Source organism: Rhipicephalus microplus, chromosome 6 (assembly GCF_043290135.1).
Source record: "Rhipicephalus microplus isolate Deutch F79 chromosome 6, USDA_Rmic, whole genome shotgun sequence".
In the NCBI taxonomy this organism is placed as follows: domain Eukaryota; kingdom Metazoa; phylum Arthropoda; class Arachnida; order Ixodida; family Ixodidae; genus Rhipicephalus; species Rhipicephalus microplus.
The window spans coordinates 92,016,736-92,042,049 of record NC_134705.1 but is presented as its reverse complement, the minus strand read 5'-3'; the positions used below and the strand labels follow the sequence as shown (position 1 = coordinate 92,042,049).

At 45.7% G+C, this 25,314-nt stretch overlaps 1 pseudogene; it reads right to left on the bottom strand.

The window, feature by feature from the left end:
- Nucleotides 1-21,118, bottom strand: part of LOC119187077 (uncharacterized) — a 62,903-nt pseudogene extending 41,785 nt beyond the window's left edge.
- Nucleotides 21,119-25,314: the final 4,196 nt, after the last annotated feature.

The window sequence follows — 25,314 nt, the reverse complement described above, 5'->3', positions numbered from 1 at the left end:
TGTGTTCTTTACCTATGTTGTCCGTTCGCGTCGCGTAATACGGTGCTTGGTACATATGAAGCTAGTGAAATGACCGCGAGCGCATCAGGAGCGTGGCATGTAGTCATGTTGTTACATGACATGCACCTCATGTTTATCTTGTTTACACCAGTATCATACTTTCGTCATGCGTTCTCGTCCCGTAATGCCCAATTTGCTATAAGTGAAGCTAGCGAAATGGCCGCGAGCGCATCTAGAGCGGGGCATGTAATCATGTTGTTACATGACACATATGTCATGATCTTCATGTTATGACCTGTCAAATATGTTCTCCATACAGTCGCGGTATGCCATACCATGTTTGGTTTCAATACCTTGATCGAAACGGCCAGGAGAGCTAAATGTCGTAGTCGTATAGATAGATAGATAGATAGATAGATAGATAAATAGATAGATAGATAGATAGATAGATAGATAGATAGATAGATAGATAGATAGATAGATAGATAGATAGATAGATAGATAGATAGATAGATACGCTCAAAGTCGCCGAAGTTCTCTAGGAAATGCGTCGCATTTAATAACGTGCATGGGTGTCCTTCTCAATTCAAATTAGTGCGCGCGTGCCGCTACTCTAGTCGGACTGTGGAAGTCCATGGCTACCTACTACAACGACGACTACTACTACCTACTACATACATCGCGGACACACGACACACGGCTTTGGGAGATTCGCCTTTAAAAGTGGTTAAAGACTTCGTTCTCTAATATGGGAGAGCGTAAAACCGTTCTGTATTTACAGTCCAAATCAGCTGTGTGTATTGGGAAAAAGATGTTAACAATTTAGAGTACCTGGTACTCTACTTGGGGAGAGCGCGAAGCCATCCTGCGGGCCCCACCCAGAATGTGCAGTGGCACTGTCAGCGAACTGTGGGTAGAGAAATTTATTCTCATGGACAGTGAACATCAATTACAATCCAACAGAACATCGCGACAGAACACAACATCCACAAACACACCAAAAGTTGTTACAAAAAGATATGTTTACATATGTACACGGAACACAACATACACAAATGCACAAGAATTGTTACAAAAAGTATGTCTACATATGCATAATACATGGTAAACGAAGAACACACAAATGAAATGTAAAGATCTATATGTGAGGTATTTACATAGTATTTATAAGGTATTTGCTTGAGTACTAGACAAAGATTAACCTACCAATACCAGGCAGGCCTGAAAACAAGCCCTACCGTCTTTCGCAGACGAACACAAAAGGGCAGGACCAGTGTCGAAGAAATTCCCCCTCACCCAGACAGAAGAGTTCCTCCGATAAAACAGATTACGTTTTTTAAACGATGCAACAGAGGAAACATGGCTCTCTGAGGGCGTCCCCTCAGGTGGGCCAGTCCCCTCCGCTTCCATAAGACGAAGGCTCCGATTGCCATTAAAGGTTCGACAAAGTTATCCCAGTGATGAGACTTCCACTGTATAGTTATGTGGAACACACTCGTAACCATGCGCCAAAAGGTGCGTGCTACTATATATTCATGAAAGACATGGTTCAGCGTTTCGACGCGACCGCATTGCGGGCATGTGGCGGAGGGCGCCACGCCCCACGCCGCAAGGCGATCGCTGTCATCCTTTTGTCTGCAGGCACTGAATTCTCACTTTTCTTTAGATACCTCATCATCATCATCATCAGCCTGACTACGTCCACTGCAGGACAAAGGCCTCTCCCATGTTCCGCCAGTTAACCCGGTCCTGTGCTTGCTGCTGCCAATTTATACCCGCAAACTTCTTAATCTCATCTGCCCACCTAACCTTCTGTCTCCCCATAACCCGCTTCCCTTCTCTGGGAATCCAGTCAGTTACCCTTAATGACCAGCGGTTATCCTGTCTACGCGCTACATGCCCTGCCCATTTCCATTTCTTCATCTTGATTTCAGCTATGATATCCTTAACCCCCGTTTGTTCCCTAATCCACTCTGCTCTCTTCTTGTCTCTTAAGGTTACACCTACCATTTTTCTTTCCATTGCTCGCTGCGTCGTCCTCAATTTAAGCTGAACCCTCTTTGTAAGTCTCCAGGTTTCTGCTCCGTAGCTAAGTACCGGCAAGATACAGCTGTTATATACCTTCCTCTTAAGGGATAATGGCAATCTACCTGTCATAATTTGAAAGTGCTTGCCGAATGTGCTCCACCCTATTCTTATTCTTCTAGTTACTTCAATCTCGTGGTTAGGCTCTGCGGTTACTACCTGCCCTAAGTAGACATCATCTTTTACAACTTCAAGTGCACTATTACCTATCTCGAAGCGCTGCTCCTTGCCGAGGTTGTTGTACATTACTTTGGTTTTCTGCAGATTAATTTTAAGACCCACCTTTCTGCTCTCCTTGTCTGACTCCGTAATCATGAGTTGCAATTTGTCCCCTGAGTTACTCAGCAATGCAATGTCATCGGCGAAGCGCAGGTTACTAAGGTATTCTCCATTAACTCTTATCCCTAACTGTTCCAAGGCGATCGGCCGTTGGTAAAGCCACCCTTTCCCTAAGCCAGTTTAAACCAGGGACTTCGGAGGAGAGGGACGTGCTTGTAAGAGTCCAACGTCTTTTCACCCGGCATTTCCGGCGCTGTTCCTCAGTTAGACTTTTAAATGCTATTTGTTCACTCATGTCGGTGGGAGACATTTCCATCAGTTCTTGAACTGAAAAAACGTTTCGCCATTGTTGCAAAGATTTTATAACATGTGTGTAATACGCTGGTGGCTGCTCAGCAGCTGGTCCCATTTCGTTTGTTAAGCCAAAAAACCTTCTAGAGGTACCTAGCAGATACCCTATGAGTTGCCTGCCTCGATACGATGAGTTGCCCAGGTGTTTTCGAGAGCCAACATGCGGCACATTACCTCAAGGTTTGGCATACTGAGCCCTCCACATTTTACTGGTAGTGGCAGTCCCGGCTGCCGCCCAACGGGAGCAAGTCAAGCCGCCGGCGGCCATATTGCTAGAGGAAAAACAAAACGAAACCGCTTTAGACAGCAATGGAATACGCGCGCTGCGCGCGTCAGTTTGCAGTTCTACGATTAAAAAAAAATGAGATGGAAACCACTTTTAGGTTACACCAACGAATAAATGCCTCTTCTTGTTTATGAAACAAATTATTTCATGCACCCATTGTCAGCTGCACGCTTTCAGATCAATCTGTTGTCGAGGGATGCTTCGCATATCCAGTTTGTTGGCGCACTATTGCGGTACAAAAGGGTTGTAGTATATACTAGGTGTTTTAAGAAATGTGCTTGCAGATACTAAAGATGAAGGCGAACGCGACATTTGCTCGCCTCTTTCATATATGTGCTTGTGTGTGTGTCGTCAGATTACCAGAGAATATATATAAGGAAGTTGAAGTAATGAAAGCTAAAGTTAGAAAAGAGAGGTAATTAAGTAAACTCGGAGTCGCCAGTATTATTTCTCGAGTTATCGAATTCTAATCAATTTACAGGCGGAACCAAAACAAAAGCACCAATGTCGCGTGCAACCGACAAACTCCAGGAAACGTACCCCAAATGAACCGTTTATAAGAACGATTGCAGTGGCGTTAGTTATGCATGATATTCATCAACTTCCGTCAGCGACGTGTGTTGTCATGGAAAGCGCAGCCTTCAGAGCCTAGAAACAAACTAGCTTGATGTTTGATATAACGCCACTCACTCATTTTGATAACTTCGTCTATTGGCGTTTTGGTTTCGGTTTCGTCGGCAAAAGAGAACAGATTTCAAAGGTATCTCATTTTGTTTTAGGCGCAGTTGCTTATTTTTATGACTACATCCTATTGAATCTATACGTCAAGGAGGTAGAAACTAACAGATTTTTGCAGATGCGCTCGCACAGCAGGAAAAATCGAAGGTGCACTGCCAGGCCGCAGTCTGGTTGTCTGGCCCGTTCTGTCGGAGCAGCATTCTTCGAAGTGAATAGAACAAAGCTGGTCACCGTCCGTAGCCCTCCAACTATTTCTTTGATTAGCCCGTTCCCAGGCAGAACACAGCGCACTGTCTTTCAAAAACCTGTAACACGCATAATCATGGCAAGGAATTGTTCTCTTCGTTTGCAAATTCCTCGATCGATAAACATGCTTGAATTCGATATTTACTCGCCAAAAAAATATGCATGCACGCCGCTAGTCTTGCCTTGTAAAACAACACCAGAAAACTTAGAATTCAAAGGGCATTCAGACGTCCTACTCACTCCAATGTTTGATACGTGCAGCCACAGACCGCAAGTCATTCGTCCATAAACTTAAAACTCAGGAACATCGTCGTGTTAGCGAGCATTTAAAGTTTCAAGTTACCTTCCATACAGCTATACTCATGTATTACACGCATGCGCACCTTTGATATTGTTTCTGATTTAACAAAATACGCCAAAAGAGAGGCGATCGTCAGCCAACGAAGCGAGAATACTTACACGTGAAAAGTGATCCCAGGCGTCTTTTTTGATGCAATTTGTGCAGCCATAAGCGACGCACGAAGTCACTTGTCAATTCTTTAACTGCTTTACAGAAGCATGTCACAGTCTCCAAAGGCCACTGCGAGGGCGGAACTTCGAAGCGCACTTTGTCGTCTGCTTCCGAGTCTTTCTTTTTCCAATATGGCGGCGACCGCCGTCACTTATCGGGGTGCATCTCCACTACAGAAGACATAGTATAGAACCTTCTTGTCATCATCCTAAAAAAATGGAGATGCGCGCACATAGAGTTTCTCACAATCATACCTACAGGGAAATCTGGCGCTAGTGAGCTGCTGGATACAAGGGAATGACAGGATACGTGGGCTTCGAACTTGACTCGAATTTGTATACCTCGAAGACACGGCTGGCTTCAGGTTAAAATGATTGATTTCTTACTAAAGGACTACGTCGTCTTTCGTTGCTTTTAGACTACGTCGTCTTTCGGCAGACGATAAAGCGAGTGTTCTTTCCATCACTTTTCTGTCGTCTATATCTTTCCTTAGCCATTTCGTTGTGCCGACAAGGTAAGTGGTCTTTTACATTAGAATATAATACTCGTGAATGAGATCCGCTTAGAAACGTTTTGTTTTAGAGAAGCTTTATCAAAGCAGTCGTTTTCACTTTTGAGCTGAAACCTGGCTCAACACCAGCCAGCACAAGCCTCGCAGACACATATAGCGTCTCCAACATTGCCCCTTAAGAGAGAGAAACAACTTTTATTGAAACGGCAAGTGTTAGAGGAGTTGACTCCCCTCCCTTAGATGGCAGCTAGGAGTCCTTGGGCCCTAGCGGCATCTTCGGCTTGCCTGATGACCTGTAGTTGGTCCTCGATGCTTGAGCTTAGCAGCGCGGTCTCCCACTGCTCCGTATTCATGTATGTGTTTGGCCCCTTCACGATGTTGGGGCAAGCCCAGATAATGTGTTTGAGGTCCGCCCGCTGATTGCAGTGTTTACATCTGTCTGAGTAGAGGTCCGGGTAACAATGATTATAAGCGATTGGGTTTGGGAACGTGTTTGTTTGTAATAGGCGCCACGCTGTCGCCTGCTGCTTATTTAATGAGGAGTGTGGTGGCGGGTAATGCTGCCTCCCTAATCTGTAGTGCTTCGTAATTTCGTTGTAACTGAACATGCGGTCTCTCTCCGCACGCGGGCTCCGCGTCATTCCTGCCCCTGCTCGGCTCGCTAACTCTCGAGCTAGGGTGTGTGCGGTTTCATTGCCCGGGAGGGAGGAGTGGGCGGGCGTCCATATAACATAAACGTCGCGCTCTCCGCGAAAGTTATTTAAGATTCTTAACGCCTCTTTCGAGACCCTTCCGTTAGCGAAGTTATGAATCGCGGTTTTAGAATCACTGATTACGACGCTGGCCCTTGTGGACGCAAGCGTCAGCGCTATGGCCGTTTCTTCAGCGATTTCCGAATTTCCTGTTTTAATGGTGCCGCTAGCAAGCAGGTGGCCCGCTTGATTTGAAGCGACTATTGCCATGTGTCGACCGTCTGTATATTCGGCTGCATCTACATATACCACGTCCGCGTCATGTTGAAACTTCTTGTGCAGTGCTCTCGCTCTTGCATTCCTCCGCTCCCGGTGATGTTCGGGGTGCATGTTTCTGGGTAACGGAGGTATTATGATGCGCTCTCTGGTTTCTTTTGGGATATCGTATTTATTGCCGCTTTGGCCAGCGTACGTTATTGCAAGTTTGTGCAGGATGTGTCTTCCCGTGTTGCTTTGCGCGAGTCGTTCATATTGCGCTATCATATGAGCCTCAATAAGTTCGTCTAGCGTGTTATGCATTCCTAACGCTTCGAACTTTTCGTTAGACGTGGTGATCGGTAATCCGAGGGCTTGCTTATATGCTTTTTTAATTATGCATTCTATCTTTTGTTTTTCCGCCACTTGCAACTTGAGGTATGGGGTCACATACACTATGCGGCTGACGACGAAGGCTTGGATGAGCTGCACTAAGTTGTGTTCTTTCACGCCGTAGTTTTTGTTGGCGATTCTTCGAATCATTCGAATGGTTTGTTGGGTGTTGTTATCCAGTAACTTTATTGCTTCCCCGTTATGTCCGTTCTCGGATATTCGGAGTCCCAGAACTCTTATGTGTTGTACCTGAGGTATTGGGTAACCTCCTGCTAAGATTGTGATGTTGTGTCGTTCGTGAATGCGCTTGCGACCTCTGCTTGTAGGTCTGTAGAGTAATAACACCGATTTTTGAGGAGAGCATTTTAGGCCATTGTTCTCCACGTATCGCTCTACCGTATTTACTGCTTGTTGTAAAATCTCTTCTATGTGACCGTCGCTCCCGCCCGTCACCCATAGGGTGATATCATCCGCATAGATACTGTGCTGAAGCCCTTCGACGCGTTCCAGCTCTGAGGGTAAACCAAGCATCGCCACGTTGAATAGGAAAGGGGAAAGCACCGAACCTTGTGGTGTTTCCTTGTTGCCTAGAACGAATTCTTCGGATTCCGCTTCCCCGGCCGTGATTGTAGCTTTACGGTTGGTGAGAAAATCTTTTATGTAATCGTACACTCTCCGACCTACGTGTAGGTTTTGCAAGTTGCGCAATATGGCCTCGTGGGTGACGTTATCAAATGCCTTCTGCAGGTCAAGGCCCAGAATGGCTTTTGTATCCAGGGTGTGCGTTTCGGCGTCTATGATTTGATTCTTTAGCTGCAACATGACGTCTTGCGTCGAGAGTCTTGGTCGAAAGCCGATCATGGTGTGTGGGTATAGCTCGTTGTCGTCCATGTATCTGACGAGACGCGTTAAAATTACTTTTTCCATGAGCTTTCCAATGCAGGACGTCAATGAAATGGGCCTGAGATTTCCGATGAGCGGCTTTTTGCCCGGCTTGGGTATTAATATGATTTTGGCGGTTTTCCATTGCTGGGGTATGGCGCCCTTCTCCCAGCATTCGTTTATGTACTTTGTGAGAGCAGTGACGGATTCGTCATCTAAGTTGCGAAGTGTTTTATTTGTTATACCGTCGGAACCCGGGGCGGACTTGGGATTGAGTCGTCCGAGTTCGTATCGAATCTCTGCCTCTGTTATGGAGGCGTCGAGGTCGACGTTATCCTTCCCTTCGTACTCTGGGAGTCGCGCCTTTGTGGCATCTCCTACGTATGTCTGGCGTAGCTCGCGTAAGAGCTCTGCTTCTGTACCTGCGTAGCTGTGTAGTATCCGTTGCAGGTTTTGTCTTTGTGTTGTTTTCGTGCCTTCTGGATCAAGGAGGCCTCGGAGAATGTTCCAAGTTTTGGACATTCCGAACTGCCTGTTCATGAAAGTGCACATGCCTGCCCACTGCTGCTGGGACAGCCTATTTGCGTAGTCTTCTATGTCTCTGTCGAGCGCGACGATTCTCTTTCTTAGACGCCGGTTGTGCTTTTGACCTTTCCAGCGCTCTTGCAGGCTGCGTTTTGCCTCCCACATGTGTAAGAGCTTGCTGTCCATTTCTTCCATTCCTGCCTCTTCGGGAACATGTTTGGTGGCTTTCTGCACGCTACGCTGGAGTGTGTCTGTCCACTTCTGTATATCTTCGATGGTCTCTGTAGCATCGTCCTCTTTTATCTTACGAAAGGTGTCCCACTCGGTTAACATTATTTTTCTACCTTTCTTTTTACGCGGACCTGCTTGTAAAATTGTGCATACAATGTAGTGATCGCTGCCTAGATTTACGTTAGTGTTGGTCCAATGAGGGTTGGATATATTCCTTATGAATGTAAGGTCCGGCGTGGTGTCTCTACTGACGCTGTTCCCCATTCTGGTAGGGTCTTGTGGGTTAGTTATTAGCGTGAGCTCCTCGTGCTGCGCGTCGTTCCACAGGTTGCGGCCTTTAACGTTTTCGATGGTGTAACCCCAGGCGGCGTGTGGTGCGTTAAAGTCGCCCACGACGATCAGTGCTTGTCTGCCCGCTACGTTTAGCACTTTGCGGAAAAGCGAGCCAAACTTTACCTTTTGTCGTGGTGGACTGTACACGTTCAACACAAACAAGCTTCCCTCCTTTTTTCGAGACGGGAGAATTTTTAGTAGGACGTGGTCTATGTTGCGTACGCCAGTATCGTGTTCTACAGCCGTTATATTACGATGTATCAGTGTGGTTACTGTTGCTTTTTCAGCTAAAGTGCTATATGATTTGTATCCTGATAATTTTGCGGTCCCCCCAGTTTCCTGGAGGGCGATTACATCTGGTGCTTGCTTGGTTTTTACGAATTGCTGCAGGTTACCCCGCTTACGACGAAACCCACGACAATTCCACTGCCAAATCGTGTATTCATTAGGCGGCGCCATGTTGGCTACTCGAGTTTTCAATGCAGCTGTTCTCAGCCGCAGGTGGTCTGCTGTACGGCTTGCTCTTGACCGGCCTCGCTCCTGCGGGTCGGGCGTCTTTCGAGACGTTTTCTAGCTGCCCTACCCTACCCTCGAGGGTGTCGAACCTCTGAGACATTTCATCTCGCATCTGCGTTATCTGCTGTTGTAGGTCCGCGCGCATCTGCATGAATTGCTGCTGTAAACCTACGAACATTTCCTGAAACATGCCTTTTACTTCTCCGAGTGTAGAGTCGCTTTGCTCATCGACGTTTTCCTTTGCCCTTCGTTTATGCGGTGGCGTTTCTCCACTCATCGACGCGGGAACGGGCGTCGCCGGAGCTCGAAGAGGTGTCGACGCCCTAATGGGTGTTGGCGTGGTATGGGTCATCTCTGAGTGTTTTGGGTTCTTAAGCTTAGCGTTTTCTACTTTAAGCATTTTTACCTCTTCCCTTAGCGTCGCGTTTTCTCGCTTTATTTGCTCTAACAACTGTCTGATCTGTGTTATTTCCTGTTCTAAGGCGGACCCCGCGCGTGTAGGTGTAACAGCAGTGCCAGAGACCGCGTCTGCAAAGCTCACCTGTGCCTGAGTTTCTACCGCTCCTCGGCTGGATTGCAATCTTGACGTTGCCCTGGATCTCGATCGGGTTCTCGATCGGGTTCTCGAACGGGTTCTGGACCGGGTCCTCGACCTTGGTCTGCGACCGGGCTGCTTCCGACTGTCCCCCTCGTATGGTCCCGGGGGTGAGCCTTCTGTGCGATGGCCTTCTGATCCCTGGGTGTTCTCGCTCGTTGCTTTGCCAGCTCGTTTGTTGTAGTCGTTGATGCCGTATGGTGTTTCGGCCTCCGCTTCTTCTCTTCTTCGTCGCTCCCAGCGTCTTCGCCGGACCAAATACGGTATCTTGTACTTTGCCTTGCAGCGTCTGTCTCCCGTAAAGTGAGCTTGCCCGCATTGCTGACATCTTGCTTCACACTGGTGTTCTTGCGGCGGGTTGGCCACGCCGCATCCTCTGCATATTTTTTCGTCTGGGTTGGGGCAAACGTCCGCCCTGTGTCCCAGCCTCCCACATTCGTAGCAAATGTCAATTTGTTTTCTGTATAGCGAGCACCGGACGATGAGCGCTCCGTATTTCACGTATCTCGGCACGTGTAGTCCGTCGAAGAGCACGATTACATTGTCTGTGTTGCCCATCCTCTTCGCGTGTAATATGCTTGGGTTTCTTGCTGTCACTAGGTTGTCTATAATATCTTCGGAACTTTCCTCTTGGGATATCCCTCTTATGAGTCCCTTAGATGTGTTTTCCGGCGCTGCTCTGTAGGCGCTGGCTTCGTGTTCTTGCTCTCCCACTCGGATCTTCGTGATGGCTCCGTACCGCCTGGCTCGCTCTTCGGACGGCGTGCTGACGACCACGATATTCTGCTTGTAGTTTATGCATATACTGTCTTCTTCTGCTGCTTCGCGACCGACGCCAGCGGCGTTCCTCAGGCAGCAGTATATGCGTGCCTGCCTGTGCTCCGAAACGCTGAGTCCACCTCGTGGTCGCACGATCACTTTGTAGTCTTCTGCCGGTAGACGAGGAAGTCTGCTTGCATTAGCAATTTGTCGTATGATTCGTTCACCTTTCCACTTGCTGTCCCCAGGCGCGCCCGTCGGCGCAGCAGCGTCTCTTAGCATGGTTCTCTTCGGGCCTGAAATCCCTCCAGATGTTTTCGTGATGTTTCTTCTGCGGACTTCGCACCATCCGGCGTCGTTGGTAAAGTCCTCCGGTTGCATATCTTCTCCTTCCACGCTTACAACCTCCATCGTGGTGCTAGACGCGCCGTCGAGGCGTTCCGGGGTCGCCCCAGGCGTCCTCGTCGACGCGTTGGACCTAGCTCTCCCCGCCGCTGCGGCGGCAGACGCAATGTTTGATCTTCGTGGCGACTCAGAATTATCGGTGTCAGTGCCGAAAAAGCGGGCCCACCTTGCAATAGTTGGTATCCAGGTGTTCGGCTGAACTTCCTCCGTCGATTGGCGTAGAGACTTTAGCCAAGTTTTGCAATTTTTTAACAAAAATCATTTGAAAACTGCGGAGCCTACACAACGTGCGTCCGCACTCTGCGACTCCTAGCGTCCAACCTTGCCCCTTAAGAAATTCGCATAGACGGTGGCGCCACACCTCCCTCTAGGTATTTGTGAGAAACTCTGTGCGCGCACACATGAAGGCTCCCTAAGTTGCTGTACATCAATGAAGGTCCCATTTCCGGCGTGGAGAAGGAAAACAGTTTGGAGGGAGCGTTCCGGAATTTCATGGCAAGAAAAAAAAAGAAGAGAGATAGAAAGAAAGAGAGGAAGAACAAGATATAGGAAAAAAATAAAAAAGGCCAGATAGACAAAAAGAGATAGAAAAAATAAAAGCAAAAGGAAAGAGTTTGAGGAAATCGAAGGTGAGAGAGATAAAAAGGGAGGATGAGAAAAGGAAAGGACGAGAGAAAGGAGAAAAAGGAGAGCAAGGAACAAGAGAAGCATATAAAGCGAGCGATAAAAAAAGATAAAGAAAGAAGAGAGAAAGACAGGAAGAACTTTGCTGCTTCGCTAGTGAATAGACTGGATAAAATTGTGTACGTTAGTGCATTGTGTTCTCGTCTCTCTCATGTCCCCGTCTGTTAGCGATCAATATGTCGTCGAGAAAGAAAGTAAGAAAGATAAAAGAAGGAAGGGAGGAAAGAAAGAAAGAAAGATAAAAAGAAAGCAGGTGTGCACCTATCGAGCTTTATTTTTCCCCACTATCCCGTTAAGGGAAGGGCTCCTAAACTATTTTCTGTTTCGATAATCATCAGTGTTGTCGACAAGTTCAAGAAATCAGACTGATGGGCTACTTATAACTGGTAGTTCATACATGTATGTTGTAACGAAGAAAGAACGAGGCTGGACGACGTTGTGACTCAAGAAGTAGTTTGCTGTTTCGTGTCGTTTTGTCATCTACCGTCGCTAAAACTTGAAGACTCGCCCGCAATACGTACCACCACATAGTGTCATTTTTGCGTTCCCAACCACTCAGCATATACTCTTTGTTCGACGATTCTTTACAACTTCAAGTATCTGGTATCGTCTGAATTTCGGTCCAGTTTATTTTTCTGTGCCGTATGTTTATCCTTTTTTGGAGGATCAGCGGCAGTTATGAGTGGTCGTTAACAAACCAAATAATGCCGTTTACTAAACTGTCACGTCCTTGTCATTTCCACGTTCGTTCCATCAAGCGAATAAATTGGGTCGTGCGTGAGTGTAACCTCTCTTTCAGCCTTTCTTAATTCGCCCCTCTAAGCGCCCAGATTAACTGACAAGAAAAAGCACCTTTATCGGGTAATATCCGAACCAGTAAACAAATATTTGTTGATCGATTAAACAAGTGAATCGAACAGAGCCATGCAAGAAGGGCGGATCCCTTAGGTGGGGCAAGTGCAGGCTTGGCTAGAGGGGAGCCTCGATTGCACCCTAGGCGGCACCCATGGTGCCGGGTCGCAATCTCGTGGGCCACAGGTTGCCAACGCTGGTCCAGTCGTCCGGACATTCGATTGCTCACTTGAAGGCCACGGCGACTGCGTTTCGGCAGATACGAAACACTATAGAGGATCGTGCGCTTAGATTTAGGCGTGCTGTAAAGAACAGGGGCTAAAGATTTGCTTATGCTCCGATATCTTGGTTCTCCGGCCATGGTGGCCTATAGTCAAAGTATATGTAGACTGGTAGCGACGGCTCCTTAGAATCCCACACGTTCAGGAAATGGTGGCTTATCAGCTGCTCATGAGGCTTAGTGCCATTTATGTGATAAGGAAAAACTTCCGCTGGAATAAAAAATAAAGCGGATCTGACGTAATAGCTGGTAGACAAGTGACGTCATTTTGTGTGCTTTAGCACGAAATTTGATCTCAAATTATTTTTCATAGGCCACTGATCGTTAAGGACTCGCGCTAAGGCGATCGCCGGCGAGTCATCCACGAGTGCGCTTCAAGTGAACGCCTGCTAATATAATACGGACTCGTGACTAAATAGTGATGAGTAAATGTACTACTGATCACTTTGCCTCAGTTTTACAAGAAAAGTTATTATTCTAACTTTTCTTCGCCGTTCGTGGCATCTTTCGTTGATGGATTAAGGCAACCAACAGCGTAGCAGCGTATGCATGTTATATCCGCAGCGTGGCTTATTTGTTTCACACATACCCAGGATTCTTACCATGCACAATGCTTGCAATTTTCTGTTTTAACAGAAAGAAATGACGCCTTGTGTCGCCAAAATTCAGACATTTTAGTTTTGTTCAAGGCTCACAATAACTCAAATTTATTACACTGCACAAAATGGTAATAAAAACAAGTCCCTGCGTAAACTTTTTTTTGCATTATTATTCGACAAATTACCACTACGTATGTCAATGAAGACCTGCGAATAGTACCGTGATAGGTAACTTTGCAATATAGCAGGCACTGCATGCTTAGTAGGCACTGCATGCTCAAGAAGGAAATGAGGCTGCAGGAATACCGGTGGATGGAAGTCCAGCGAGAAGTGCACTCTGAACTATTGTCATCGTTTCTTATCCAGAACACATAGTTCACTAGGCGCACCTTTGTTGCTTCTGCATGCTTGCACAGCACATCATTCCCGCAGCTGCTACTGACGAAAGCAGTCGGCGCTAAATGCAATTCGCATCGTTCCGCTGCCCGTTGGACACTGCACCGAAGACGTTCACCAACCATAAAGCGCACCTAACCATTTCGCGCACAGCCGAGAGCGCAAGCAAGCGCAGAACACTAAAACACGTGAGGGGTTGTGTGTTCGCAGACGGATGTTACGAGTGGGCCTTACTATGTATATCCATGTAGCGCAAGGGCTGCACTGACTTATAATAGCGTGGGCAGATGGCGCTAACGAAAATAATTTCCGAAATAATAAATATCGTCTTGAACTCTGTGTTCATTACACCTACATAATGTTGTTAGTGAAAGTAAATATCATTCGTATAACCTATTGATTGCATCGACTTTGAATCAAACTTGGTTTTTCACTGTTAGTGTTTCTTCTCTCCACACATAGTCACGCCTCAATCGCAGTAACTCACCATGCTGATGTCGCTCGCAATAGCTTGTGAACCGCTTTTCGCCCGAGCCTTCGCGACCTATTTTAATAGACCTTGGCCTTGACGCCATGGTGCATGACTGCTAACCTGCAGGTCGCGGATTCGAATCCCGGCCGCGGCGACCACGTTTCTGATGGAGGCGCAAATGCTCGCGGTTCGTGTATTTAGATTTAGGTGCGCGATTAAGAAAACCAGGTGATCAGAATTTCCGGAACCCTCCACAATGGTGTCTCTCATAATCATGTCGTGGTTTTGGGACATCACTAACGCCATCAGTTATTATTGTAATCGTATCCTGATTTTCGGACGTAAAACAGCAACGATTGCTTCGCATTAGTTGTGGGGAATTCACGCCAATCACCTGCCAATGTTCCATATTTGACTCCCGTCGTCCCCGAAATTCGGTTTCTGGACCATGTACGCGTCATCATAGATGACGTAACTTATATTGACCTAACCAATATTATACCGCTGTTCGCCACGGTTTTGCGGCAACAGCGCATGCCGCACAATGCACAGTGCGATGCTCCCACAAAAGAACCAACGCCTTGTCTATTTATTTGCAACGCCAACGTCAAATCCAATTATAAGAGTCGCGAAACTTGGAACGAAAAGTTGCGAAAACGTATTGCTACAGGCATCAACGCCCGTCGATGATTGAAGCGTGGCTAGATGAAAAGGGGAAAGTAAACATACTAAAAACTCTAATTTTTTTTCAAGTAGTCGTAATTTTATATACGTCAAAGTTAATTTACGGTTTAGCTGACACCTGACTAAATGGTTTATCGCCCCAATTTTCAGTCTAGTGCCATAAATGGGGGGGGGGGGGGGCGTATCTAGGCGATTTGCTATGAGAGGTTGTGTTTAGTTCGGCACGTGGCCGGGTCAACGAGGCGTCGCTCACTTTTGCGTGGTGGTTTTGCGCACACCTTGCACGCTTTATTTATGTCCTGATGATTTAATTCATCTGCGAAGTTCCTTGTGCATATCGCAAGTACGTCATTTGGCCAATAAAACAGCCTTGCTTTTTAAGTCTTTTTGTTGGTCTTTCTTTTCTCTCGCTCACGCAATTAGCGAGGAATAAGGCGCAATAAAATCAGAATAAAATAAAATACACAATGTTTTTATTCACATAGATGAAGAAAATTGGAGGCGAGGTTCTGCTTCGTTGCTTGTGCCATGCGATGAAGCACTGCTTGGTGTTTGGTGAGGCACAGCTGAGCTCGTACATTTTTCTCGGCAATTTTCAGCTTTTTTTCTATCAGAGCCTGCAGGTGTTTCAATATAGATAGATGCCCTGGTTGTGAATAATCTCTATATAAATCAGATGTCCAATGAACTTTGCTATTTCGTCTATAGCGTCACCTTTTTCCATGATACACCTCACACCGCTTAGGTTCCAATATATTCCTCTAGGCATATTTTTTCTGTGCGTTTTTGCATATCATTTCTGTGAGTTTTTGCACAGAAAAACAGCAATATTGTGTGCTGTCCTAAAATGCTCCGGTAGTCTTGATCTTGACGAGAAGGTCTGCAGCCGGCGCCAGCAGACCGCGCCCCAGCGACGTGTGAACCTCGCACGTAACCAGAGTAGCTATAAGATTGTGCACAAAGTTCAGCAGCTACCTTGCGATGGAGGAGACAACTTGAGGCAGTATACAACAACAAAAACAAACAACAAAATAACCCATGACCTGCTGTGGATGTCTCAGGCTGACGTAAAACATCGTCGCCATAAAACATGAAGCTGAGGTGCTGTCGTCCTCAGACTCCAAGCTAGTCCGCACTCAATGCAGAAGCCGTTGCAAGATGATTTCGGGCGGCGCATATATTTTATTTTATTTTTTTGCAGCGCGGGTGCGCCTTTATGGGGGTGTGACGACGCCGTATACGCAGTAAAAAATTTTACACCCAGAAGGGTCTAAATGAGCTTGTCCCGTGGACGACACCCTAAGGGTGTGAATTCAGCACCTTCAAAAAGGGTGCTTTACCATGCACCCTTAGAATAGGGTGTACATGTAAAAAAACTGCAGGGTGTTACAAAAACACCCTTAAGGAAGGGTGCCTTCGATGTCCTTCACTTTTTTAGCACCCTCTGAGGAGGGTGCGAGAAGGGTGCACAAGGGTGTTGAGTGCCCATGGCAGGGGTGCCAGTATTCTTTTAGACTGCACTAATAGATATCAGCATGCACTGATTACACACTACTTGAAGAAAGTGGTCCTGATTATCGATGGTGCACCACCTGTCGAGCTCCATTCATTGCGTGTGGGCAAAAATATAAACGCGTACAATCGTGTATGAACTTGTGCTGGATCTATATATACTTCACAGTATATGCATAATGCGCGTTACAGAAAATGAAGCCTTGCTGCTCATGCATATTGCGTTTATTTAATAGGCAAATAAAACATAAATTTTTCTTCTGCCACACAACTTTTTCACCAGATATATGTTCACGTATACGTACACTACACATGCAACACCTCAAATGTTTATTATATATTTTCAGTTTCACTTTATTGACAATTCTTATTGCAACATACAATTACACTGGTTTCAGTTTAGTATACTGCTTTAAGTACACAGAGACTACAAATGAAATACATGCTAATATATCCCTATAATTCTTTCAAGTATCTACAATCCCACTGGTTTCCAGCTTAATACTCCTTCATGCACACAATCGGTTAATAGGAATGAAATACAGGCAAATATATACTTATGATTCTTTCAAATATATACAATCACCATGATTTCACTATATACGCCTTCATGTACACAATCTTTCCCAAGAAGTGATGCACACAAAAATATCTATAGATAGTGTTTTCAAATGTATACAATCACAGTGGTTTATGCTTTGTATTCTTGGATGTATAACAATTGGTTATGAGAAATGATGTACATGCAAACATATACGGGTTTTCGCACATATAACTTTAGCGAATACTTAAGAAACCAATACAATGATCAGAAACACAATAAGCTAAAACAAACAAAAAACTGAGTCAGGACCCACAAAAAACAAAAGAGGTAATGCATAATTATGGCTAATGACACAGCTGGATCACTTTATGCCAAATGTCCCAGCCATTTTGGCAACCATCTCAAATGTATTCGAAAAACTCGTGCTGCATTGAAAATAGTGAACTTCTGGAATATTTAGGAGAGGACAAATATTTGGTCACGTGGCTGCCCTCTGAACTTCCTGGAATGCCGTCTAGGTGTTGCATGTGAAAATTTTTATTTTAAAAGCACCGCTCCTTCTTTCTATACGAAACTCGGTCTACGTGTTACGTAACAAGAGCTTAGTTTGGGTGAGTTGGTTCATCGTGGTTGTGTGCTAGTCACAGCGCGACAACTTCAGGAAGAGACAGAAAGGACAGGAAAGAGCACCGACTGTCAACTGAATTTAATGAATGTGATACGAGTGCTTTTATACGGAGTACAAGAACCGTGTTCATGCGCGACGACACGTGTGAGCACTACAAAATAATTCTAACTGTGAAAAGAATACTCTCTCTCGGAAAGGATAACTGAACGTGTAGTGATGCACTGATCATTGGTTTACCTGATAAAAAATACTTCTACAAACGTTAAATTGGCATTAAGTAAACCTATTCTCGTGACGAATGGGGCAAGATTGACTATTTCTGTTGCTGTTTAGTACAGACACTTTTGAAAGCTTGCAAGGGGTGGAAAACAACACGCTAATATCATATCTGCTGGCTATTTTTTTAATTGTGAGACACGTGATGTGGTATAACATGCAAAGGTTTTGGTCATTGTTTTTTGTTGGTCCTGTCTTCTTAAACTTTACTTTCTGCAGGAGGGTTTTGCAAACAGGTGTGATGATTCTGTTGGGATACCCAGCACCTTTTAGTCTTTTAATCTGGTTTTTAAGCCTGACCTCACCCTTGTGCTAACATGACTTCTGAAGGGTGGCCTGAATACATGCGGTATCAATTCCTGTTTCTACTAATTTTGAATGCCCACTATCAAAAGGCAGAACATTCTTAGCACTCCTGGGCTGATAGCACCAGCCAATACCCCAGCAGCATCATCACACTTGTTTGCGAAACCCTCCTGCAGAAAGTAAAGTTAAAGGAAACAGGACCAAAAGAAAAAGAGAATGACCAATCACCTTTGCATGTTACACGGTACTACGTACACAAGGTGTCTTACAATTTTAGGAAAAGAGCCAGCAGATATGACAATGTTGTTTTCCACCCCTTGCAAACTTTCAAAAGTGCATGTACTTACAGCAACAGGAATAGTCAATCTTGCACCATTCGTCACTAGAATAGGTTTACTGAATGCCAATCTAATGTGTATGAGAGACCGCTAACACGTGGAAAAGTAAACATAGGACAAACTGGGCGATGCTTCAATGATCAAGCAAGACAGCATGCTTTAAATGTTAAGAAGGGCTAAAGTAGTCTCATGGCCGGACACCGTAAAGAATGTAAGTGTAGTACTTGGTTTCATAAAACACGGTTTCTGAAAAAAAAAAAGCAAGCAGAAAAAATTAGAGATTTTAGAACTCTTTATCAGGAGGGCCAACGATCAATGCATCAGTACACCTTCACTTATCTTTTCCGAAAAAGAGTATTCTTTTCTCGGTTAAAATTATTTTGTCATGGTCCCACATGTGTTGTTGCAGATGAGCCCTGGTCTTGTGCTCAGTATAAAAACGCTCGTAGCACCTTCAATAAAATTCAGTTGACAGCGCTCTTTCCTGTTCTTTTTGCGATAAGATTTTTATTACAGAAAGAATTTCATTTTCTTACAGTTTAGGTATAATGATGAGTTTTCATTGTATCACAACATGGAGCAATCTGCATCTTAATACAAACAAAATCACGATTTTGTGAAATTCGTGATATTTTCTCGTATATTTCAGCAGCTTGAGAGGTCTAAAGATATTTTTTCCTCAAAATATACCTTCTGTGGAGTAAGTATTCACTGCTCAGATATTCATACAAAGTGCAATATTGCAATAAAAATGCAAACATAACACATTTTGGCTTTATTCTTGGAAGCGAGTGTGGCAAAGAAAATTGCACTAATATTATTGAGCTTCAAATACCTTACAGAAGCACATTTACTTAACAGGTAGACCGAATGTGCTTTAGAAAAAAATAAGCGGTAGTTTTAAAACGAAATTTTCCACAAACAGCACACAGACGGCATTATGCCAGTGTAACGAGCTGTATCGAGAGACAAAGCTCTAGACGAGACGCTCGTGTTTCTGTACGGAAACCTGCGATGACTCGGTCGTCATCGGGCAGTAACGAGGCCGTTTATGCAATCACACAAAAAAAATGTATTTTGAAAAGACATGACTGGTCTAATAATAAATGAAGTAAGAAAAAAAATATAACATGCTTGGAATACTGGTGCGAGAGTCACGAGGGCATAAAAACAGAAAGAGTTCACCGGAGAGGAAGGCGGTGGTCAAGTCCCGGCGGCACACTCAACGCTAGAAAGGGACGGCCGACGCTTGGGTAGCCTGGTAAGTCCAATGACAGCCGCGGCCAAGAACGCGGCTCACTGCGGAGGTCGTTGACCTGGAGCACGCATGGCGTTTGCCTTGCCTCTCTCGAACGCTGGCTGGCGCTCGCTGCCGTGAGTGCCGGACTCGCCTGGCGGAAACGTCCTGGCGACGTTTCGCCCACGCCAGGCCCGAACTGCAAGGACGGCTGGTATGGCCCCAGGTGGGAGCCCGCTGAGACCTCGAGTCCGCAACCCGACGGGTCACTGCTCTCACACCCTGGTTCTTCAACCTTGCTTCTTCCTTCCAGCCACGTCTGCCTCCGTCCTTCTTCTTCTTCGCACCACCCCACTACCCTGATTTTCCTGCGTCGTCTTCTTCGACTGTCTCTGTGGCGCGCACTTCAAACACAACTCTATCTTTCCGATCACGCACGGCCACTTCACTCATCACACATGCCCCTCCTTCGGAAAAAGTTTTTTTTTCTTTCTAAAAAAAACTTTCTAGCCACGTCTTAGTCGCAATCACCACGTGTCCGCACAAGACCACTGCACCGCACCAGTGAATAGAGGTGATATATGTCCACAATAAATGTTCACACACCCTTACACATAAAAAAACAAGAAAAAAACATGTAGTCAGCCATGGCACGATGACTGTTTTCTTCTGATGAATAAACCACGTGGTTCAGAAATATACATTGTAGACAAACTATAAATCAGTTGCAATACATTTCTATGAAAACTTAGGTTACAGCCTACTCATGAAATCGGCACCTGAATTATCTGAGCCTCTAATATGTTGAATCACAAAAGACTTTTCTTGTAATGCCAGACTCCATCTCAGTACTCTGCTGTTCAGGTGTTTGGCCTTAGCTAGATATTTTAATAGTTGATGATCAGTTTGCACAACAAACTGCGTTCCATACACAAAGATGCGAGACTTTTCTATTGCCCACACTAGTGCCTACAATCTCAGCCTTGCACTTGACTCTTCTTTCCTGTCGTGCGCTTCGTTGCTCCTTCGGCGGAGTCTCCCTGGGCACTGAAAACATAGGCTTGTAATCAGTCGCCGCACCGCGGCCGTTGTCCTGCTTGCTAGGAGAGTTGAAATCTTTGAGAACTGTGGAACTGTACACCCTCGGGCTGTTCCTAGATGGCGGCGTTCGGCTGAACGCCTTGTTGCCGCTGTTGTACGACGAGTTTCCACTTGACCGTTCCGATGACTTTGTGAAGGTCATGTTATTCAGGCGAGGCGGCTTCTTTGGCTTGGCCCCTAGCATGTCAGACTCGCGAACGCCACCGCCGTTGTTAGATCGACGCGCAGTCATGTTTCCACCTCCGGCTGCCTTGGACTTTCCGCCGCCGCCACTGGAACCTTGGCCGGTTCCGGAGTTCGTACCGGATGTCTCATTTTTCTTTGGAAGGGCCGGGGAGGCACAGCATTCGTTGGCTGCGAAAGCAGCTCTCAGCGGAAACGGAAGTGGTACTGTCGACGCGAAGTCCTTGGTCTTGAAGGCAGCCGCCCTCGGAGGTCCCTGCACGCGCGTCGCGGTGTTCGGCGACGGTGACTTAATGGGTGGCTTGCTCGACAATGCTGCCAGAAACGGCGGTAGATGCATGTGGCTCGCCGGTGTCTTGCTCTCCTTGCGCGGGATCATTTGGTTTGATTCACGAGGCCGGTACAGTACCGATCCGCCACAGCTAGTGCCCATGGCGACAGCCGCTGCAGCGAACTGCTTTGTTCTCTTTTTCCATGTTGTATCAGGGTCGTGAGCCTGACGTGATCCGGGCACATTTCCCACGATAATGTCGCATAACGGGGAAATCATGCATTTTACGATGCATACGCCTGAAAAGTATGGTGAAAAAATTTCCACCTTTGCCTCTGGAACCTTCATTCTACTTCCATCCGCCAAGAACAATGTTGCCTTGGTTCCCGTAAGTGCTCCGTCTGGCACGAGGGAACGCCGTACAATCATCGTATTACTTCCTGTGTCCCGTAATACTGAGACAGTCTTGCCGAATATCACGCCCTGCAACACGGGCATCTGATGTCTCGTCACCCTTGGTTCGGTATTCACTGCACTAGCCATACTCTCTTCGCTTTTTTCGTCCTCCACCTGCTCGACTTTGTTAAGGTTCTCCCTTTGCGACCATATACATGAGGCTTTCCGGGTAGTGCTGGGTATCTTGGTACACGCTTGGGTGTCGTGCCCAGTTTTACGACAATACCCACAGTATGGCTGCCTTGTCCGAGCGCGGCATTCTGCAGCTCTGTGACCAGTCTTGTCACACACAAAACATCGAGTGGAAGCCTTTGAAGTTGAATTACCGCCTTTTCCTGCAGGAGTGTTCTCCCCTTTGTCACGGAAAACAAGCAAGTTTTACTGTCGCTGAGCTTCTAAGAAATTGTCGGCCGCTTCCGCCATCTCTTCAAGCTTACGGCAGTTTTTCTCTCGCAAAAATAGCGCCACTTTATCTTGACAGTTGTTTATAAATTGCTCCGCTACTATGAGATTCCGAACTGAGGAGTATTCTTTTTCCGTTTTCGACATCTCAACCCATCTGTCGAAGAAGCTTGTTAGCCTCGTTGCGTACTGCACGCCCGTTTCCCCATCTTGTGGCTTGCTGTGTCGGAATTTTTCACGGTAGCCCTCCGCCGTGAAACGAAATCGTTGCAGTAGCGCCAACTTGGTTCTGTCATAATCTAGAGCCTCTTCTGGCGACAGACGACCAAAGACCTTGAGAGCCTCCCCGCTCAAACACAAACTTAGGGCCATGGCCCACTTGTTTTTTGGCCATTCTTGACCGGTAGCAACATTCTCAAACCTTTTTAGGTATGCGTCTAAGTCTTCCCGGTTCTCGTTAAACCCTGGCATGAAATTGTGAGGATTAATGGTAGGAAATACTCGAACTGGTCGGCCTTGGTCAGCCACCACTGACTCTCTAACGCGTTCAGCCTGAGCGAGTTGAAGACGCAACTGTATAGTCTTCTGGCATTCCTCCTGAAGTCGCCGTTCTAACTCCATCTGCTCCATCTTCTCTTTCCCTGCTTCACGTTCTGCAGCCCTCTCTTCTCGAGCTCGAGACTCCCGTTCTTCTACCCAAGCCCTTAACTCAGCTCCCTCTAGCCCCATGCGCAACGCCAGTGCCGTTAAATCCGAATTCATCTTTGATCTGTCTTTTTTAGCAAAATATAACCAGGGAACAGTAATTTTTAATGCAATAAACGGCTTCGTCCTGTCGCCTTGGACGCCAATGTAACGAGCTGTATCGAGAGACAAAGCTCTAGACGAGACGCTCGTGTTTCTGTACGGAAACCTGCGATGACTCGGTCGTCATCGGGCAGTAACGAGGCCGTTTATGCAATCACACAAAAAAATGTATTTTGAAAAGACATGACTGGTCTAATAATAAATGAAGTAAGAAAAAAAATATAACATGCTTGGAATACTGGTGCGAGAGTCACGAGGGCATAAAAACAGAAAGAGTTCACCGGAGAGGAAGGCGGTGGTCAAGTCCCGGCGGCACACTCAACGCTAGAAAGGGACGGCCGACGCTTGGGTAGCCTGGTAAGTCCAATGACAGCCGCGGCCAAGAACGCGGCTCACTGCGGAGGTCGTTGACCTGGAGCACGCATGGCGTTTGCCTTGCCTCTCTCGAACGCTGGCTGGCGCTCGCTGCCGTGAGTGCCGGACTCGCCTGGCGGAAACGTCCTGGCGACGTTTCGCCCACGCCAGGCCCGAACTGCAAGGACGGCTGGTATGGCCCCAGGTGGGAGCCCGCTGAGACCTCGAGTCCGCAACCCGACGGGTCACTGCTCTCACACCCTGGTTCTTCAACCTTGCTTCTTCCTTCCAGCCACGTCGTTGTTGTTGTTGTTGTTGCCCCTTCGCACTGGCACATACCCACTATGGGGGATTGGCCATGAAATCTAGAAGTATCCTATATGAGATATATTAAAAGGTTTATCCTTAATGAAAAAACTAATGATGTAATAGAAAATAATAATTAACTAAAAAGGAATATTAAACTAAACAAATAATTGAAGATTGAATCAAGAAGAGAAAAGGTGAGGTAATACTACAGTGGAAGACAGAAATTTTGAGTAGACCAGACAATCGAGCTTATCTCACCCGGTCACAATCAAATGAATATGCAAATTTCATTCAAAATTAGACAAGTGTCTTCAGAAATATATTTAAGCAGGCATTATTATGACATGCGCTTTGATTCTCGAATGAAATTGCATACAGCATCGAATACGCTCCTGTGGCAATGTCCCAAGCTAAAGGCACCGAAACTTAGAACATTATCTGCAGTTAAATTTAAACCTACTGCTTGAAACGGAACAATTAAAAGTCTTTTCCTAATTAATGAATAGTTTTTACATGTTATAAAGTAATGCTCTATTGTTTCCGTTTCTTCACAGAATGGACACAGGGGGGATATCGCCAGACCAGCTCTGTGCAAGTAAAAGTTTAATGGAGGGACACGACATCGAAATTTGGTTAAAATAACTTCTAACTTTTTAGATTGACTCCACTGAGGTTTCCAGGGGTATGTTAGGTGCTGATAGTCCGTATATTTAGTAATATTTTCCATAATATCCGTATAAATAGCCCATTTTCTATATCTGATCGACACTATGTGTTCCGATTCTGGTAGTACCGAGATCACAGGGCCATCAAGTGTGGCTCGAGATAGTGAATCGGCTATTTCATTCAACCGTATGCCACAGTGTCCCGGGACCCAGACTAACTTCAGGAACTTCACATGAGGTGGAACTAATGTTTGTAATGTCGCTAGAGCTCTTGATTGTTGTGAAGCTGTGAGAGTAGTACACAGCGAAAGAGAATCAGTAATTATCATTGCACTCTCTTCGTTTGAAGGAAGTTTTCGTAGCGCTAAAATAATAGCCAGGAGCTCAGCTTCGAAAACCGGAGTGAAGTCTGGTAGTCTTACCGAGAATGACCAACCGAGGTAATCTGAGACGATTCCTACTGCTGCCTTTTCTTTATTCACAGAAGCGTCTGTGGCTATTATGTTCTTTATTTCCGCATGAGCTATGTAGTCTTCTAACCTGTCATTTAAGTAACTAGAAGATTGAAACTTAGATAGTGGGGGAAAAATTTCATCACATTCTATCGTAATATTGTGATTTAATGCTTTGGTTCCAATTACCGATCTGATATCCACCTTTATGCTTTCAAGTTTCTTTTGTACAAAAATAATCTGGGGAGTACGAAAGCGTGGCCAGTGAGCGAGGAAGAAGGCGTCGGGGTCACTAATAAAGGCATATGCAGACCGTCTCGCTGATAAGCCGTAAAATTTCAAGTATGTTTGTACTGTTAAGATACGGAATCGGCAAAGAATAGTTGGTATGCGAGCTTCCTGATATAGTACATTAATAGCGACATACCTGGGGAGTCGCAAACACAACCGTAACGCTTCTCGCTCTAATAGAACTAACGGTTTAATTTTGTACGTAGGGCCACCCGAAAATAATATACACCCAAATTCGAGTATTGGGCGCATGTACATTTTATATATCATTAATAAGGTGTGTCTACGTAACCCATATTTTCTGTTGCTCAACCTTCGCAATAAGCCTGAAGCTCGTTGTGCCTTTGCCACGTTATAGTCTATGTGAGGGCTCCAGTTAAGTTTCTCGTTATAAATAATGCCCAAATATTTGATAGACTCTACTTGTGGAATCGGTTCCTGATTATAAAGTACTGAAATTTGAATAGAATCTGCTATAGGGAACACCAGGAGCGCACTTTTACTGATGTTTAGAGACAATGAAATTGAATGCAGCCAAATTTCAAGAGAATACATGTACTTTTGCAATTTTTGATGCAAAGAATAAATGTCACTATCTGCAACGAAAAATGCAATGTCGTCT